Source organism: Oryctolagus cuniculus, chromosome 4 (genome assembly GCF_964237555.1).
Source record: "Oryctolagus cuniculus chromosome 4, mOryCun1.1, whole genome shotgun sequence".
Taxonomy (NCBI): Eukaryota; Metazoa; Chordata; class Mammalia; order Lagomorpha; family Leporidae; genus Oryctolagus; species Oryctolagus cuniculus.
Window position 1 is genome coordinate 128,683,140 of NC_091435.1, and position 18,970 is coordinate 128,702,109.

The window sequence follows — 18,970 nt, forward strand, 5'->3', positions numbered from 1 at the left end:
GTCTTTCTCTATCACTGTCTAACTCTGCCTGTCCAAAAAAAAAAAAAAAAAAAAAAAAGTGCTCATCTGAGCATCTAAAGCTAGAGTTTGCACAAAACCATTTTCCAGAATCAACTTGGTAAAGATGATTTCAGTGCGTAAGGGAAGGAGATTTCAGGAAAACGTACGGGAGAAACTTCTGTCCAAACAAAAAATCTGATGCTACCTTACAGAAGAGTCCAGAGGTGGGATCAAGCCATTCTTCCCATCTTCTGATTATGACACTGGAAGGATGGTCTCACTGCCTTCCAGGTGAGAACCACTCCTTGAAAGAAATGTGACCAGGGCACACCCTGATCAATATGGAATGATAAGATAAAATAGTACTAACTAGGAATGCTAAAGCAAAACATAAAATGAAGTAGGATGACATACTAAGGATAACAAAAAATGAACTGCAACCCATGTAGCAAAGAGATAACAAACCAAAGGAAACCTAGGCTGCTTCCAATTTTTTCCTCTACTAAAGACAAACACCTTCAAACTGTAAATGTATTTATTAAAGATGAATGCACTCTGCCTAACTGCCTGGGATACAGATCCAGCAGGGTTTATGGGCATGAGACGTCCTCTAAAAATGAAAAAGTGCGTGTAGAAAAGCACATTTTTTCACTTGTTTTGGATTTTCAAAGTTTGTACTTTCTCTTTCACACTTCAAATTACTGGAGGTTGTAGGCAAGGGATTGGGGAAATCCTATTTCTATTATCTCCCTAGTTTCTCTTGCTAATGCAATGTATGGTTTCTCCAGTTTTTGTCCCTTGAAGGGACAAAGATTCTATCACAGTTTCATAACGTATTCTTGTATTCATTATTTTACATGATGATTTTAGGAAAGAAAAACGTTTCCTTTAACTTAATAAATCAATGTCTGAGCGGCATTTGGCTTAACTACTGTGTAAGACAAATAGGGTAAGAGTGGTCAGCTAGTTTTCCATTTGGCTCTTTCTGCTGCCAAGTGGGTTTAAAGGCAAACTATTTCATACTTATATTTGCTTACTTGGTTAAACAGTACCACCCCTGCTTACTAAACAGGTCTAAATATACCTTCCTTGGGTAACTAAGGGATATGTTATGACTACTTAGTTACACAAAGGTTATTTCTAAATCAATTGACAGATACACCAAACACCTAGAAGCTGTGATCTCTAAACTGAAGTAGGTTAGGATGTGAAAAGCAGTTAAAAACTGAAGTAATAAATTAATCAAACAGTTACTTAACATCAAATAACGAAAACTCTTCCAGTACTTTGAGTAGTCTGTTTTGAAGGGAAATGAAGTATTTCGAAGAAACAAATTTCAGCCTTTTTTTACCCAACTATGTTGCAAATCTACACGAGGTAACACTTTTTCATCAGAGTTAAACAAAAACTCTTCATAGAAACATGTATAAATTAATGTATTAGAAAGAACTTCTTCTACCTTAAGATCAATTATCATACAAGTATCAATATAGAAAAGTAAAATAAAATTTTTCTAACTACAGAATATATTAATCATCAAAATGGTTTTTAACAAGCGGTTTTCCAGTATACAGTATAGAACCCATTTATCTATTCTGATATACTGTAATATTTTGATAAATAATCAAATGAATTCCTATTACTATGTTATAGTAAAATTTAAATTATTTAAAATGTATATAGGATGCACTAATGGATTGAGTTTGCTTTTAATTTAACTTGCAGCAGGCAAGGAAACACTAGCTCAACAAGCCTTGGGCTTTTCTAACCTCTGCCTGAAGTATACAGACATTCTTCTGGTTAAGAACATTACCTCTGCTAACTCCTACATACACACATCAGCACACATTTTCCCAGATCCAAATGGGTTCAGTTTTTGTTCTAGGCTTTGTTACAAAATAACACTGCATGTGATCAGAATTTAGAGCTGCCTGTTCTATAACACAGATTTTTAAAACTTGCTATAAAGAAAACAACTATTATAAAATCCTAGTTTGGCAAAAGATCTGTGATTTCTGCCATTCAGATTCATCTGAAAACAAGGAGACATTTTCTTAAGTAAAGTCAGTTTATTCTACCACTGCCCTATTTTCAATTTATTTCACTGTGTAAATCTCAAACTTTCTTGTAATCAACAATTTTAATTAACTTGTAATTTGCTTGTAAATATTCTGATTACTTAAAGTGCTTCCCTGTGTAATCCCAAATAACAGCACACTAATATCCAGAAGAAGAAAAAAAAAAAAAAAACACTAACTCAATGCCCAGAAAAATGTACCATGGGACAGATACACATTTGATGTGCATGAACAGAAATGATTACAAAATAAACCCAATATAGGAAAATATGTGTAAGATCTATATTTAAATATATCATGTGAAAATGTAGAACTCCCATATGAAGGGCTTACTAAAATGTGCTATAATACTGGGATTTTACATAAGATCTCACTGCTCTGTATGTATTTAGCTAAGGCTTCAGGGATAAGGCTGCGGGTGAGGTAGAGTGGACAATAGCTATAAAACCTCTTGCAATTCTCTAATTTAGAAGCTTATACCCAGCAATCAATTACTAACCTGAAAGTTTTCTAACTCATGCCTCATGGCTCCTCAGTGCCTATTTGCAGCAATTATTACATGTATATGTCACATAGTAAATCTGTTTTGCAACAAATTTAATGAAGATAATTCTGAGCTATTGGGAAAGGTCCCAGGAAAGGAAACTACATCTGGTTAAAAATACAAAGTACAATGAAAATAACAACTTGAAAGAAAATCCGAGAGTGTTATTACTTGATTGCCCAAGCAAATACACTATGCATCTACAGGTAGTTTCCACTGCAAGGTAAAATTACTGAATATTAATTACTTAATTACAGTAATTGTAAATATTAGTTACAGTAATTGTAAATTACTGAATATTAATGCTCATTGATTGGCAGAAAAGTCGGTAAAATTTTTCAGCACTAACCACATCCAAAGTTACAGGTGTTCAGCCTCACATTGGACACCAGAGACCCACACCAGAATGTCTGGGTGCATTCCCGGGCTCTGGCCCTTGACTCTGTTTCCAGTCAGTGCAAACTGTAGGGCAGTGGTAATGGCTCAAGCAATTGGATTCCTGCCACCCAAAAGGGTAAATCTAGATTGAGTACCCAGATCCTGGCTCCCGCCCCAGCCCAGCCCCAGACACTGCAGGCATTTGGGGAGTGAATCAGCAGATAAGATTCCCTCCCCAGCCCTGCCTCATCTCTGTGTGCGCGCATTATGTGCCTCTCAAACTTAAAAAAAAAAAAAAAAAAAGCATGAAGCTAGATGTATAGGAATTACTGCTTCAGCATAGACTGTATAAATGTGCCACAGCCTTCAAGAGAAAAACCTAATGCTAATGATCAGAAATGTCAGCAGCACCTTACAAAACAAGTTTTTATGTTTAATTGCCATTGTTCCCAACCTAGTGTTATGCAATTCAGTATGTGTTAAACTTGCAGAATAAGTACTTTATGTATCTAAGTATAGTTAATAGAGTGCTTAGTCTTCTACAAAAATAATGTAACACAGTAACTTCAGTATGATTTCTTGGAATTACTCGAATTATAAAATGCCTTGAAAGACTTCAGGGAGTAAATATTTCACAGAAAAAAGCAATGATATAAGCATACTTAAATTACATTTGCAAGGGGCTGGCATTGTGACGCAGTGAGTTAAAGCCCTGACCTGAAGCGCCAGCTTCCCATATGGGCGCCAGTTCTAATCTCAGCTGCTCTTCTTCTGATCCAATCTCTGCTGTGGCCTGGGATAGCAGTGGAAGATGGCCCAAGTCCTTGGGCCCCAGCACCCATGTGGGATACCTAGAAGAAGCTCCTGGCTCCTGACTTCGGATTGGCTCAATTCCAGCCGTTGTGGCCATCATGGGTGTGAACCAGCGAATGGAAGACCTTTCTCTCTAACTCTGTCTTTCAAATAAGTAAAATAAATCTTTAAAAAAAATACATTTGCAAAAGGCTGTTAGCTATCACAGAAATGCCCTACAGGAATATATTATTAAATACAATCAAGTACAGATAAATAATAGCATTAAAATATACTTGCATTATTTTATACCTATTTCATAATAGCAAAATATAAATTTCACTATCATAAAACAAAACTGAGAAAAAAAAGAATGTGTAAATGCTACATGTCACTTGAATAGCAAAAACACATATGAAATATTCTTTTTATATTAGAAGGAAGTTAATTAATGAGGTAGGGGGAAAGAAAGAGATTGAGAGAGAACACAAGTGCTCCTCTGGTTCACTCCCCAAATGTCCATCACATCTGGGACCAGGCCCGGAAAACGTCGGACCCTAGAACTCAGTCTGGTCTCCAACAAGGGTAACAGTAGCCCAATCACTTGAGCCATCACTGATGCCTTCCCAAGATCTATATTACAGGAGGCTGGAATCAGGAGCTGAAGGCAGGCACTGAATTCAGAAACTCTGATACAGTACACAGGCAACCTAGCAGGCATCTAAACTGTCAGGCCAAATGCCTGCTTCATATAACAGTCTTAATGCTCTGTCCTGCACCCATCATTTGACAGTGGTACTTTTTATCAAATAATAGGTTAACTAATGTGATAAATAGGATCACAGAAGAAATTTAAAGCACTATGAATTTCTCAATGTTAAGGAATTCTAAATAAGTAAATGCCAAAGATTCTATTTCAATCATTATTGTGACCTCAGATACACAGGTTTCAACTCTACCAATAATGTGCCTGGTACCAGGCGCTGCGGATCAATAGGCTAATCCTCCACCTTGCAGCGCCAGCACACCGGGTTCTAGTCCCGGTCGGGGCGCCGGATTCTGTCCCGGCTGCCCCTCTTCCAGGCCAGCTCTCTGCTATGGCCCGTGAGTGCAGTGGAGGATGGCCCAAGTGCTTGGGCCCTGCACCTCATGGGAGACCAGGAGAAGCACCTGGCTCCTGGCTTCGGATCAGTGCAGTGCGCCAGCTGCAGCACGCCAGCCAGCGGCCATTGGAGGGTGAACCAACGGAAAAAGGAAGACCTTTCTTTCTGTCTCTCTCTCTCACTGTCCACTCTGCCTGTCAAAAAATAAAAAATAAAAAAGTAATGTGCCTGGTGATGCAAAATAACAATGAACATTTAGTCATCGACCATATACCTGGCACCATTCTAAGTGTTTCACAGGTATTTGTTCATTTCAGATCTTACTCTATTCTATTCTATCCAGTAGGCACTATTATTATTATCTCAAAATGACAGATGATGAAAGAGAAACACAAACAGGTTAATATGCCAATGGTCTCTGGCTGATGAACAAAGGTGTCACTTTCCTTGGACTCCAGACCACCCTACGGGTTCTAGCTACACTGGTTCTCTGGTGCTGTGTTCGGGTCTCTGCAGACAGTAAAGAGAGTGAACGGGAGGCCATTTCAACCCAGACTCAAAGGCCCACATGACAGCAAGGATCAGGTCAAACCAATGAGAAAAGCGGTATCAGAGCACAATTCCACTAACTATAGCAAATTATCCTCTTAGCAACAATGAAGGCACTTTAGAGGAAAGGGACAATTACAGTCATCATTAACAGCTTTTCATCCACAATGAAAATCTTTCAACTACTTGGAATAGCCTCACTGTTGCTGTTGTCACTGCTTTGGATTTGGGGTTTTGTTTAAAAATAACAGGAAGTTGGCATGTGACTCACCAACCACAAACCTTACTCCAGATCACATTTTGAGTCTGAAGGAAAAGATAGGAATAGGGATGGTAAAGGGAAACAGGAAGTGAGAATAAGAAGGGAAGCAAGCAGAAAATGGGATCAAGCCACACACAAACTTCATGGTGAAGGAGCAGAACACCATGTCCCCAAAGAGATGGATATGGGGCAGCGACACAATGCTGCATTCTTTTCAGCAACTGCTATTCTTAAAAACACACTATTAACCAATAACATGTTCTTTTAGATTCCCTGGGCTTTGAAACTCCTCTTAGCTAGATCTAATATATGATCATCCACAAAATAAACTGACAAACGGAAAATTTCCAACAGCTATCAGTATAAATCATAAACATCTCATTCTGCTTCTTAAACAGCATCATATTGCAGGTATGAACCACAAATAACAACAGTACTTTCAAAGAATTTTTTTGTTTAAGAAAATCTAAAATGAAGGCAGAACTGAACCACTGTAATAGACAAAAGACTAAAATAGTAACGATAAACAATTAAGATATAATTCAGTACATTTTCCCTTAGGACAATATTGGAGAATATCTTCTAAGATATCTAAATCAAATTTGTGACTAACATCACATCTCAAATATTTCCCATCCTTAGTAAATTATATAGTAGTATTGGGAGTTGGAAAATAACTCCTTTTGGGATTGGAAAAACATAAATATTGGTCTCTATTACAATAATTATTATTTATTTTTGTGAATTCATTACACAGGATGCTGTAAATATTTATACACATAATTGAATGGTAATCAGTAGTGTTTATCCTAAGTGATAATCTACAGACTGTAGTACATTTTTGATTTCAATGGAATTAATCTTCAATTTTCTACAATTCATCATGAGAATAGCTATAAATAGGTTGCTTAGGGAGGCCCTTTCATATTGTGCTTTTCTTGTGGAAGAAAAAAAATTCCTTTTGGGCAAATCTATCTTTACTTACTGTAGAACACAACTACTGAACAAAACGAGCTTACTGACTTCCACTCTTTATAATCTATGTGTCTAAGAAGAAACCCTTCCTTGCTATATAAGTAAAATGCAAGAATATTAGACAAGTTGCAAGAAATCACACCATGAAGTCAACTATTCTTTGTCCATGGGAAAAACTACTCTCACTTCATAGTTCCTCTTTTGACTGACAAGAACCCAGGATCTACAGGTAGCAGAGAGGAGACGGGGGCACAGCCACTTACTATGTCATACCAGTTCCAATACCACTGAAGCCCACCTCTACTTTTCCAAGTGTTTTTGCATATTCAGATCCATACTGGTAAATGTTATAACACCTCAATTTACCATACTGGTAAATGAATAACACCTCAATTTCACTTTCCTGGCAACCACAACCTGCCTTTCAGTCAGCATCCTTCAACTTAAGTTGACACCCTGGTTTGAATGCTCAAGTGAAATACCAGGGCATATTTGTCAGCTATTTGGCATTAAACCACTATAGTGTGACTACTTAATGATTTATAACAGAGCTGGGGACTGACTGCTTGCAGCACTGCTGGAGATGTTGGTGGCTGACACTGATTACAGAATGTGGTAAAGATGTTTTCCAGCTGATGATGTCTCAGAGCATTTTCCTTGCATCAGGTCATTGTAGGTGTCCACAATTCAAAAACTGAACATGGCCCTTCTCCATCTAGCTCCCCACCTCCAAATCATATTTTTCATTGTACTTTTAAAACTAGACAATTCGTAAGTAATAAAATACTGCACATAATAAATTTATAAGAAGAGCTGATTTTTTTTAAGTACTCTTGCTATGGCTAGGATATTTTCTCCTCCTGACTGTCATCTTTAAGCTTAAATATTCCTAAAGAAGAAAAGATAAAGGAAAGGTTCATTTTTAAATTGGTCTTTATATATAAAAAAACGCTTGTTAAAGTACTTACACAAGAAATTATATGCCATTTGGGATTTGCTTTGAAATATTTGAGTCCACTCCCATCCCTATCTCCAAAATAGTGGGAGGATAGAAGCATTCATATTAATAAATTTTGAAATTGTTGGCATTACATTATGGCTATTATACTACCACCTTTAAGTATATGTTTGAAAACCTTCATTTGAAGCACTTAAATAAGTGTGAATATATAGAGAGAGCTTTGTATTAAATCACCACTTTCCTTATATCAATTAAATCACCCAAAATAAGTCAAATATAAACTATGTCTCATGTACTTTTCCTTTAAAATTTAGTTTTAATTACTATAAGCAAATACATAATATATCCTCAATTCCATTACAGAATGAAGTATGAACACTGTATCATTTTATTCTACCTTTGCCAGATCAGCTATCAATGTCTAACATTCTGCAAATTATCCCTTCATTTTTAAGGGCAAATAAATATATGGTACCCAGAGAAAATCTGACTCTGTTCAACATTCAAAATAACTGACATTAGTAAGCAAATAATTTGATACCCTCTTTCCATAATGAATAGTAAAACAACAAAGGATGGCTATGACATTTAACACTTTCTTAATTGGCTATAATACTTAGTTCTTCATTATGCTTCTGTATTTAAATCACAGTCTTGCACCTGTTATAATCTATCCTTTCAAAGCATCAGATAGATACATTTCTAAAACTGTACAATGAGGTAAAAAAAATTCCTTCATTAATCTTCCAGCATGGACTACTTAAAAGTAAGTGAAGCATTAGAATCTAATTCAGTTAAATTTTCCACAGCATCCACATTCAAATGGAAATATATCTGCCAGCTTATTAGGTGCTGAATATATTCCATTATACTCTGCAGAGCTTAGCAAGATGACTCACTCACACAGAAAAATAAGAAAAATGGATTGAAATGGAATAAAATTAAGAGCTATAAAAACCAACCTGCAAAAATTACATGTGATGGAGAATGTGTACTTCCTCTAAAAACTGTATCTTGGAACTTAAAATATATGGTCTTTAAGAATAAGACACTTTTGAAGGCAATTAAATTCAGGGCTAGAAAACTGTTACTCCATAATCAAATAGCAACAAACCCTCTAGCTATGATTACCAGCCTAATTAACAATTTCTTAGCTGCACTGTGAGCTAATCTTTTTTCCCTAATTTTAATTTTGTAGTTAGTAAATCATGAAATCTTAGAATAAAAAGATATACACATATTTTCTTTTTAAGCAAATAGAATATCTCAGAAAAGAAAAAATCTTGAAATTTCTACAAAAATATTTCATAAGTCTTCATCCCTTCAGCCTTATGAAAGATGTTTCATAGAATTACATAATTAACACACTTCTGTTTATAGCAACTTATGGCTGTGTCGGTTGTTCACACAAACTGTTCTTAAGAAACAAAATACAATTAAACAAGGATTCGCCAGTTTCATTTGAGGAAGCACGAGTTTTTGAAAATAGATTAACTCCTCAACATCACCAATTCACTCTAGCAATCTCTGTATCAGGAAAGATAACTGAGCTTTATTAAAGACTAAATGACTGTCATCTAATTTAAGGTCCTGAAATTTGAAAAAGAAAAAGGCTTTAAGAACTTTGACAGAAAAGAAATAATGACAGTACTGAGTGTGTGCTTGTAGTGAAACAATGTGGAACTACCAAACATTCAACCATGTTGTCTTTTTACTGAAAAAAATGTAATAACTTTTTACTTAATCATGTCAAAAAAGGGGATTAAAATTATCAGGAAACTGTCTAGCCCACACATATTCATTTTATGTTCAACTTTATGAACATTATGAACTAATAATAAAATTTCCAATTATTCTTTATGAAATTTCTTTCAAAATACATATTATAGTGTTAAATAAAATAGGCTAAAAATATGATCTGCCTTTATTTCAAACATCTAGCATAGTTAAATGCCTCCTAAATAAGTTACCTGCAGCCATTCTAAATTTGGCGATAAAGAATATCTGGGATTATTTAAAGAGTTTCCCAAAGGAGAGGCCAATTATGAAAGTCTGGACTCAGTGTAATGGAAGAGAGATCAGCATTTACTCAAAGCAGCTCATTTCTATGAAGCTGCTGGCACATTTGTAACCAAAACCCTACCATGGACTGACCTGGATATTTATTTAAAACTGCAAGAGTGGCTATGCCAGAAAAAGGACAGTCACAAAATAACAACCTGGACTCCTTTTCACTGTTGTAATAACAAGTTTGATCTTAGTCTTCACAATCTTTCACTGTGTCTACCCACTTTTCTCCCCCCAGGTTACAGGCTTTTGTCAAAACTTTATGTTACCTGTTTAAGATATTTTATGAGAGGTTAAATCATGTTAACAGTCTTAAGTTGTAAATATGTTCTAAACAAAATGGTTTAGAGATACTTTTATTTTTACCTCCAAATCAGATCTGTCCACTAATTAGTCAGTTTGGGCCATAAAAAAGGTACTGCAGTTGCAGCTTGTGTCCTATAATTAATTATCTGGGGGGACAAATAGATTTCAACTTACACAACAATTCCAGCAGAGGCAGATTTCTAGAATGAATTTATCCTTCCTGACCTCCACCATACTATACATATGCTAGACCTGTAAAACTGCAGTATTTTACTAGCAATTACAAATGGTGCATTGTCTCCTTGCAAGTGATCTCTTGCTGAGATAACAAAAACACAAAGTTATTGTAAGTCACACTATAGCTACATTGTGTACAGATGTCTCCTCTTAAGGAATTTTAAATGTAAATGATGTTAGCACCACTAAACAAAAATGCTATCACACAAGCTATGAAATATACACAGAAAGTGTTACTATAGTCTCTATTTCACAGCTTACCAGATCAAATCATAGAGAAAAAGCATGAACCTTATTGCAGAAGATGTGTATGAAGAATAAGGGCATCTTAGTATCCTAGGGGAACAAAAAGTCCACCTGACCAGTATTCTTGTTATGAAAAGGTTCTGGAGGGACAAGGCTACTGTTTCAACATACGTTGATATGTTGATAAACTTATGATAAAACATATGTTTCCTGGGGCCATCAGTTGTGTGATTCATGATTCTCATTCTTAGTTTTGTTCATAAACAGTATGAAAAATAATGAAATGTATATGAGATCTGATGAAGGATTTAGCTATAAAAGGGCAGTAAACTACATTTTTTCATCAGAAAAATTACTCAGTGCATTGTAGATGCTAGTTGAATATGCCAAATAAAAAACCATTGCAGCACTGAGGCTCAATCTCTGATTCCAACACCAATCAACTTGGGTAATCCTTATTTAGGTATTTAATTCTTAGTTTTGTCATCTCGAAAATGGAGCTGGCAATACCTGATTCGGTGTGCCGTTTTACAGAATTAATGAAAACTATAAATAAAAGCATCCAGTTTAGTACTTGATGAATGCTTATGCGGTAGGGGGTGGAGAGGAACGATGTCTAGTTACAGTTGTAGCACTAGGCTAAGAGTGAAATTATTTGCCTTGGTCTTATCTACCACTTTCATGTTTCTCTTCTGTAATAGCTAGAAAAGCTATATACCACTAGTCAACATAATGTTATGGCACATGGTCCTTGCTAAATCTTTACTGCAATACTCTTATACTGATGTCTTGTGTTTAATTTATAAATGTATATTAAGCTAACAGTTTATATAAGATTAGGCTCTTGGTATGCAAGGTCTGTATAAAGTCCTATAAAAACATGAATGTTGATGCCATTTTTGATGCTAGTAATAATATGTAAAAAGTGAAAAAATAATAAAATGTTATATGTTTACATGAAAAATAAACAAATATATTCCAAAATTATAAGCCATGCCTGAAAAAGACTCTTGTAATCATGTTCTTATAGAGTTAACCTTACTTCTGCTCTTAGAAGGTAAAAATAGGCTAGGGCTGTGGCGTAGAGGATTAAGCCTAGGCCTGCAGGGCACCAGGGCCTGCCCATAAGGGCACCAGTTCGAGTCTTGGCTGTTCCACTTCCAATCTAGCTTCCTCTAATGCACCTGGGAAAGCAGCAGAAGATGGCCTAAGTGCCTGGGCCCCTGCACCCATGTGGGAAACCCAGATGAAACTCCTGGCTCCTGGCTCTGGCCTGGCCCATCTGGGCTATTGCAGCCATTTGGGGAGTGAACCAGCAGATGGAAGACCTCTCTCTGTTTTCTGTCTTTCTGACTCTCTCTCTCTCCTATGTCTGCCCTTCAAATAAATAAAAATCATTTTAAAAAAGAAGGTAAAAATACAGAATTTTTAAAGTTCATCTTATTTGATACATTACTCTGAGTTTCCTCTCTCCACCTTAATCTTAAAAAATACAATAATTTTCATGCATATTAATTTAGACAAATTTCCAGACTTCAGATTTGTTCATTCTATGAAATATAAACATTTAGCAAAATATCAAAATAATGCATCAGTATAAACTGATGGAGATTTTAAAATGAGCACATGCAATCAGCACATGTGAAGGTGAACTAAACCACCTATGTTGTTTTATTTTAATTGTTAAATGCCTACACCATGGTGGGGTTTTGCTCACCAGGGAACATTTGGCAATATGGGTGACTGCTTTTTGTCACAGTTGGAAGCTGTAGGAGAGCTGCTACCATCATGGGGTGGAAGTCGGGGATGCTGCTAAGCATCCTACAATGCTCAAGACAGCTGTGCGACAAATATTTAACAGATTCGCAATGACAGTGCCAAGGCTGTGAAACCTAGACAACATGGAAAGTTAGCAATATATGTCCTGCAGAAAGCATACTCACAGGTTCTCTTGGGGCAATAACCTGGAAGTGTGAATTATGCTACCAGGTTGTAGATGGCAAAACAAACAAAATGTATTAAACTAACACAGCGAGGTAATGTTTTTGAATATGTATCATATAACTTCAAAGATCTGCACAAGTAACACCCAAAGCTATTTCTCACAAGATCTCTGGAGCCTGTGGATCCTGCCAGTGGATCCCCAGTGCTGTTAGCAAAGAGAATTGAAATGCGTGAGCAATGGGTGCTTTGTCTGAGCTGCTGCAATCTGCAAGTCAATCAGGCTTAATTGGTCCAATAAACAAAAACATTACATCAATTATAAAATCTCCAAAATCACTGTCATGTTTTCATTGATTAATTCTTACTCATTTATTCAACAGAAAGAGTTTTGCAGAAAGAAATAAAATGATTTGAATGACATCCAGTACCCTGAAATGCCAGGTGTCTAATTATAGGAACTCCTTTGTTTTCTCTCTCTCCCTCAGCATTATTAGCTGCAGAGCTTACTAACTCCATGCTAAGAGCAACAGACTTTTTAATTGTAGATGTCAATTTCCTTAGAAGAAAGTATCTGAAAGAAACTAAAATATTTAGATAACAGAAACTGGTTGAGGCCTCAATAATTTGGATAATTTATTAAATGCATAATAGTGGCCTAAATCTTAAATCTCCCTTTGAATCACTGCTAGTATTTGAGTCAGCAGATACTAAAACATGATTTAATCTCCCCAAATTAAAAGTATCAAGATTAATCCTTTCCATTATTTTTTTAGGGAAGTTTTTTAAAACACTAATCTGTTACCTATCACTGTCTTACATCTTACCTGAATCATTCAGTGGTTGCACAAAGCTTTTCAACTCTTAAACTGAACTCACAAAGTCCCTCATAACCTGGGCCTATACCTGCAACCCCGAGCCTACACTTGCAGCCTGTGTCTGCCCTTTTCTCTAGACTGTGCCTCAGCATGTGCCACTCCCATTGTATTCCACTTCGAGCAGTTCCTGGAACACCTGTACTCTGTCATGCTCCTTTGACTTGACACACAAGAATGCTTCACTCTCAGGCCAGCGCTGTGGCATAGTGGGTAAAGCTGCCACCTGCAGTGCTGGCATCCCATATGGGCACTGGTTTCGGCTGCTCCACTTCGGATCCAGCTCTCTGCTATGGCCTGGGAAAGCAGCAGAAGATGGCTCAAGTGCTTGGGCCCCTGCACCAGCATGGGAGACCCAGAAGAAGCTCCTGGCTCCTGGCTTCGGATTGGCACAGCCCCAGGCTTGCAGCCATTTGGGGAGTGAACAAGCGGATGGAAGACCTCTCTTCTCTCTTTCTCTTTCTCTGCCTCTGCCTTTCAAATAAAATAAACGAATCTTAGAAGAAAAAAAAAAAAAAAAGAATGCTTCACTCTAAAATGTGCATTCCCTCTTTCTGCCTAGTTTATTCCTTATCCTTATATCCTTCACATTTCCACCCAATGACTCAGAAAGAGTACCCAGCCTCCTTCTTTTCTGTTTCCATAGCTCCTTGGGGATCTCCTTCCATGATCATATTCCACTGCATTCTCGAATGACCTCAACTCTCTCTCCTATATGAGACTGGATTCTTTAAAGGTAAAAATCCCATCTGTGTACACCAGAATTTCAGGCAGTACCTGACACAGAGGAGATAAAAATGTTGATTGCTAAATCAATAAATCAATGAAATGATGAATGATCATACTTCCACAGATCTGGATATACGGAGTCCTTTCTCTGCCTATAAGTCACTTTATTTCTCTTATGATCAGGTCATAATTATACCACATTAGGTTATACACACAGACATGTGTCACAAAATGCTTTCCTCAATAACAGACTAGCATATACAAGGGGCCTTCGAAAAGTACATGGAAAATTTATACTATGAAAACACTATGCATTGACTTAAAAACATCTTTTTAGTTCCATTTTTCTATGAGCATTTTGCAGATTCTCTTGTGCATGTGGGTAAATCTCCTTGAATGACACAAGGGTATTCCTTAGGCTAGTACTGAAATTTTTTATTGAAACTGATTAAAAATTTTTCAAATATAGTTTTGTAAGAAAACGCTAGTCATGATATTAATATGAAAGTTCTTAATGAAGATCAAGAATGCTTTGGGAGCCCCATAGAGAAGCACAGAAGACAAACCCCTTACTAGGCCTGACCACAGCAAAGGCCCCTACTTATGTGTTTAGAAATGCAGGCCAGAGCCCACGTTGTGGTATAGCAGGTTAAGTCACTGCCTGTGGTGCCAGCATCCCATATAGGTGCAGGTTCAAGTTCCAGCTGCTTCACTTCTGACCCAGTTCCCTGCTAAGGTGCCTGAGAAGAGTGGCAGAAGACAATCCAGGTGTTTTGGGCCTCTGCCACCCACACAGGAGACCTGGAAGAAGCTCCTGTCTCCTGGCTCTAGATCAGCCCAGCTCTGGCTATTGTGGCCATTTCAGGGGTAAGCCAGTGGTTGGAAGATCTTTCACTCTCTAATTCTTTCAAATAAATAAATATTTTTTTTTAAAAAAGTGCAGACCAAAGGCCTAGGGAAGATATACAGATGCTAAAACAGTGACCTAACAAGGATATCAGAAACTAAAGATAATTAAGCATTTGGAAATCATCAGGCTCTGGCCAAGGTACCTGGCTCTCTTGAAAAAGCCAAAAGAATCTAGGAAGACTTGACAAGCAGGTATCCTGGGAGAAGCTGAACAAAGAGGAAAAAGGTCAATGTTTTCAAGAGGCAATAAGATCATAATTTTCTAAATCTCTCATAGGAATACATTCTGTGCATTATTCTGCTTTGAGTTTTATAGCATGAGGCTGGTCAGACTGCAAATGAAGCCAAGGTAGGCATTATAAAACATGGATGATTTACTTAATGTCTCAACTCCTTCCTAGTTTATTAAATCCAGGGAAGGCACTGAGTAATTTTTTATCTGAATAGAAGGGGCCCAAAGCAACCTACACTTAGATGTAGCAATCACATTCACAAATACCAGCAGAGATATCTAGAGCCTCCTCCCTCAAATCTCAGAAGTCTGTAGTGCTGACCCCTCTGCAACTATTCTGGAGAGAGTTAGCACAGGCTGGAAACTGCTGATGGAGGAATCCAGTCTCTACTCCATAATCACTAACTTCACTCTGGTAGCTTAGTATTATAATACTAATACCTATGCCACAGAAATCAGCAAATCTGCAAAATAAGGTGCCCCCCTCCAACATACACACACCCTCAGACCATAAACATCTATCAGCACACACTGGATCCATCCCATCTAGACAGTCAGCAACCAAAGTAGGCATCTCATAATAAATCACAACTGAAAAATATGACTTGAATAACATTTTAAATAAAAACTACATGAGAAACAGAAATTATTTTTTGAAACTTAATTCAGAATTCTGTTGTTAAGCAAATCAGTTTTGGATGCCTCCTGTAAATCAAATTATTTGAAACTTACAATGTAATTTGTCCTGCCCAAATGACTAGGTCAAATATATATAGTTCCTGCTAATGTCAGCAAGAAGGAAGCAAAAACCATTTCTTGCTCAAACATGTACTAGAAGTCAAATGACAGAACAGGTGAACAAGCTTAAATTGTATTATTCTGAGGATATAAAATTTTACACTCTAGGGGAGTAATCAGTCAATGCCCATATGTAGTAAATCTAGTTTTTCAATAAATTGTTTTCCCTTCAAGGGAAATTAATAAAATATAGGATATTAGTTAATACAATTTTAAGTAACTGAAATCTTCCTATAACATGTATATTTGTTAGCTTAAAAACAAGATGAAACCTCATACAATTCAGAGATTAACCCATGGAAACAACTAAGCTCTTACTTTCTTATGTAATACACAATCAGAAAGAAATGAAAAGCAGAATGCTATCATATGAACATCTCAATTCATTCCACTAAAAATCAAAGAAAATAGACCTATTTAAGAAGAAAACTATTTGACCTTATATATTTAAAAGTGAATGAAATACATATTTTTCAAATATCTTTTATCATTTATGCTAATGAGTCATTTAAATACCTAAAGGTAATTTTCTACTCTACTTTTTCCCTTCTTTAATCATTTTGTCTTTTTTTAGTTCATTAATCCAGCTGTCCAATTCTTATGAAGTCAATGATGTAACGTATTACAACTTCATCACATTTGTATTTAAATACGAATAAAAATACAATCAAAGATAATGACATTTACTAGTAGTGCATAAACTCTTATATATGCTTTTTTTTTATTTGACAGGTAGAGTTATAGACAGTGAGAGAGAGAGAGAGAGAGAGAGAGACAGAGAGAGAGGTCTTCCTTCCGTTGGTTCACTCCCCAAATGGCCACTACAGCCGGAACTGCGCTGATCCGAAGCCAGGAGCCAGGTGCCTCTTCCTGGTCTCCCATGCGGGTGCAGGGGCCCAAGCACTTGGGCCATTCTCCACCGCCCTCTCAGGCCACACCACAGAAGAGAGCTGGACTGGAAGAGGAGCAACTGGGACTAGAACCCAGTTCCCATATGGGATGCCGGTGTCACAGGCGGAGGATTAACCAAGTGAGCCATGGCGCCGGCCCCCTACAATGTGCTTTTAAAGCTTAATCATTCTTCACATTTGACTCGTCACAGGGTGCCAGATGCTATCCTCAGTGATGTAATATATGAAAATTTAATATTCTAAAGTTAAAAAATCTTTCCTCTCTTTAAATGCAGCCTACAACAATACTCGTTCTTTTATACACACACACAGAGAAAACTGTTGAAAATGGTAGTATAAAATGTTCTTAAAACAAAAACTCATGGGGAATCATTTACATTCTCTGAATCTCAGAGACATCTGTCTTTTCATGTTTACTGCAGTAGTATTCACAAGAGCCAAGAAATGGAAACAATTTAAGTGTCCATCCACTGATGAATGAGTAAAATGAGTAAAATAAATGTGGTGTATATAAACAATGGAATATTACTCAGCCATAAAAAGGACAAAGTCATGTTATTTCCAATAATTTGATGGAACTGGAGGTCATTATGTTAAGTGAAATAAGCCAAGCACAGAGAGACAAATATGACCTCACTCACACCTGCAGTCTACAAGAGAGGTGATCTCACAGAAGTTAAAAGTATAATGGTGGATATTAGAGGCTAGGGAAGGAAGTAAAGAGGGTAGAAAGGTAAACTCATGAGTACCAGGGGACAGCCAGACAGGAATAAGACATCTAGTGTTCTGCACAGTGGGATGACTATAGATAATGTCAATGTTTCATTTATTTCTCCACAGGGGAAAAAATAAACATGGTAAGTCTGTATCAACTTTCTTTACATGGCAACATGTTCCCTGTTTTATGCTGTATAAACCAAAGGCTTTAAAGCAGATATTTTTCATAAGGTAAAAAATGTAAAATTAGAGTGAAATACTTTGGAATAATAAATCCCAATTTAAGATATTTGCTTTATAATTTTAAAGAATGAAGAAACTTGAATATAGAATTAAGCTGTAAAATCTTCTGTAGTCCTTTCATTAATCTGCATGATCCCCAAATTCAAGTACATAATATTTTAATAGCAATGCACTGACTTCTCTGAAATGCAGCCAAAAAAATCATGAATAATTTAATCCATTTATCATTAAAGCCTCATACAGGCAAGAAACTATGAATAAAAGCTATTGTTCAGCCCTCAATCGGCAGCCTGACTCTCGATTATACTTTCATCCACAATTTTGTCTATTGTCTACATTTTTCTCCCTCAGTGGTTCTGTATCTAGGTAGCAACCAAATTACCTCTTCCCCTCAAATTGAGGAAGTCCTAATTTTCTTTAAAAGCTCCTTGTGTTCACCCTAATGCAGTAAAATTTATGTCCATACTGATTTCTCTCATCTTTTCCAACAAGTCACCAATCTTTGTAGCCCAGACCTACGGACTTTAGCTCCACAAAGGTTATGATGGGTGGGCTACAGTGATTTTTGCAAATCCCTCAGTTTGCATGCCACATTTTTAGGTTGCATACCGATAGATATACTATGTTATATAATGGCTTTCATCTTAGAAAGGATATATGGACATATGGTTAATTTGGCATATGGACCACATGCCAAAAAAATAATCTATTGAAACAGACTCTTTAAGAATTATTATGCCTGAGATATGAAAAGGGTCAGTAAATCACAGGATTAATGTGTTATACTTCAATTCACCTAGTGACATCTACTTATACTATCCACTCTGAAGGTGCACAAAAACAAAAAATCCAGAAACACAAGAGAGAAACAGAAGATCGTGTATGGGTCAATTTCTATGCACTATTTCCTCTGCCTATGTATTCTGAAGTATGATCTTTTCCAGCCTCTGTTGCAATGAGTTGACGCCACATAATTCTGACGGGAGAGATGTTAAATGTTTACCATTTAAACATAAATGGTAGCTTGACTTTCTAAGAGATGATTAGAAGCCAGTGTTCTCTGTCTCTGTCAAATGTTGGTGAATGGAGCAAGCTTAGATCCCTTAGATGACGGACT

At 36.6% G+C, this 18,970-nt stretch overlaps 1 protein-coding gene and 1 long non-coding RNA gene across 51 annotated transcripts in view; both read right to left on the reverse strand.

Annotated features, from left to right (window-relative positions):
* MBNL1 (muscleblind like splicing regulator 1) overlaps positions 1–18,970 on the reverse strand; it is a 210,497-nt gene that overhangs the window by 78,585 nt on the left and 112,942 nt on the right. The window lies entirely within an intron of this gene.
* Positions 8,833–15,397, reverse strand: LOC138849366 (uncharacterized). Its single transcript, XR_011388124.1, has 2 exons — positions 10,241–15,397; positions 8,833–8,963 (listed from the first exon to the last, which is right to left on the reverse strand). It is a non-coding gene; the product is annotated as an uncharacterized lncRNA (long non-coding RNA).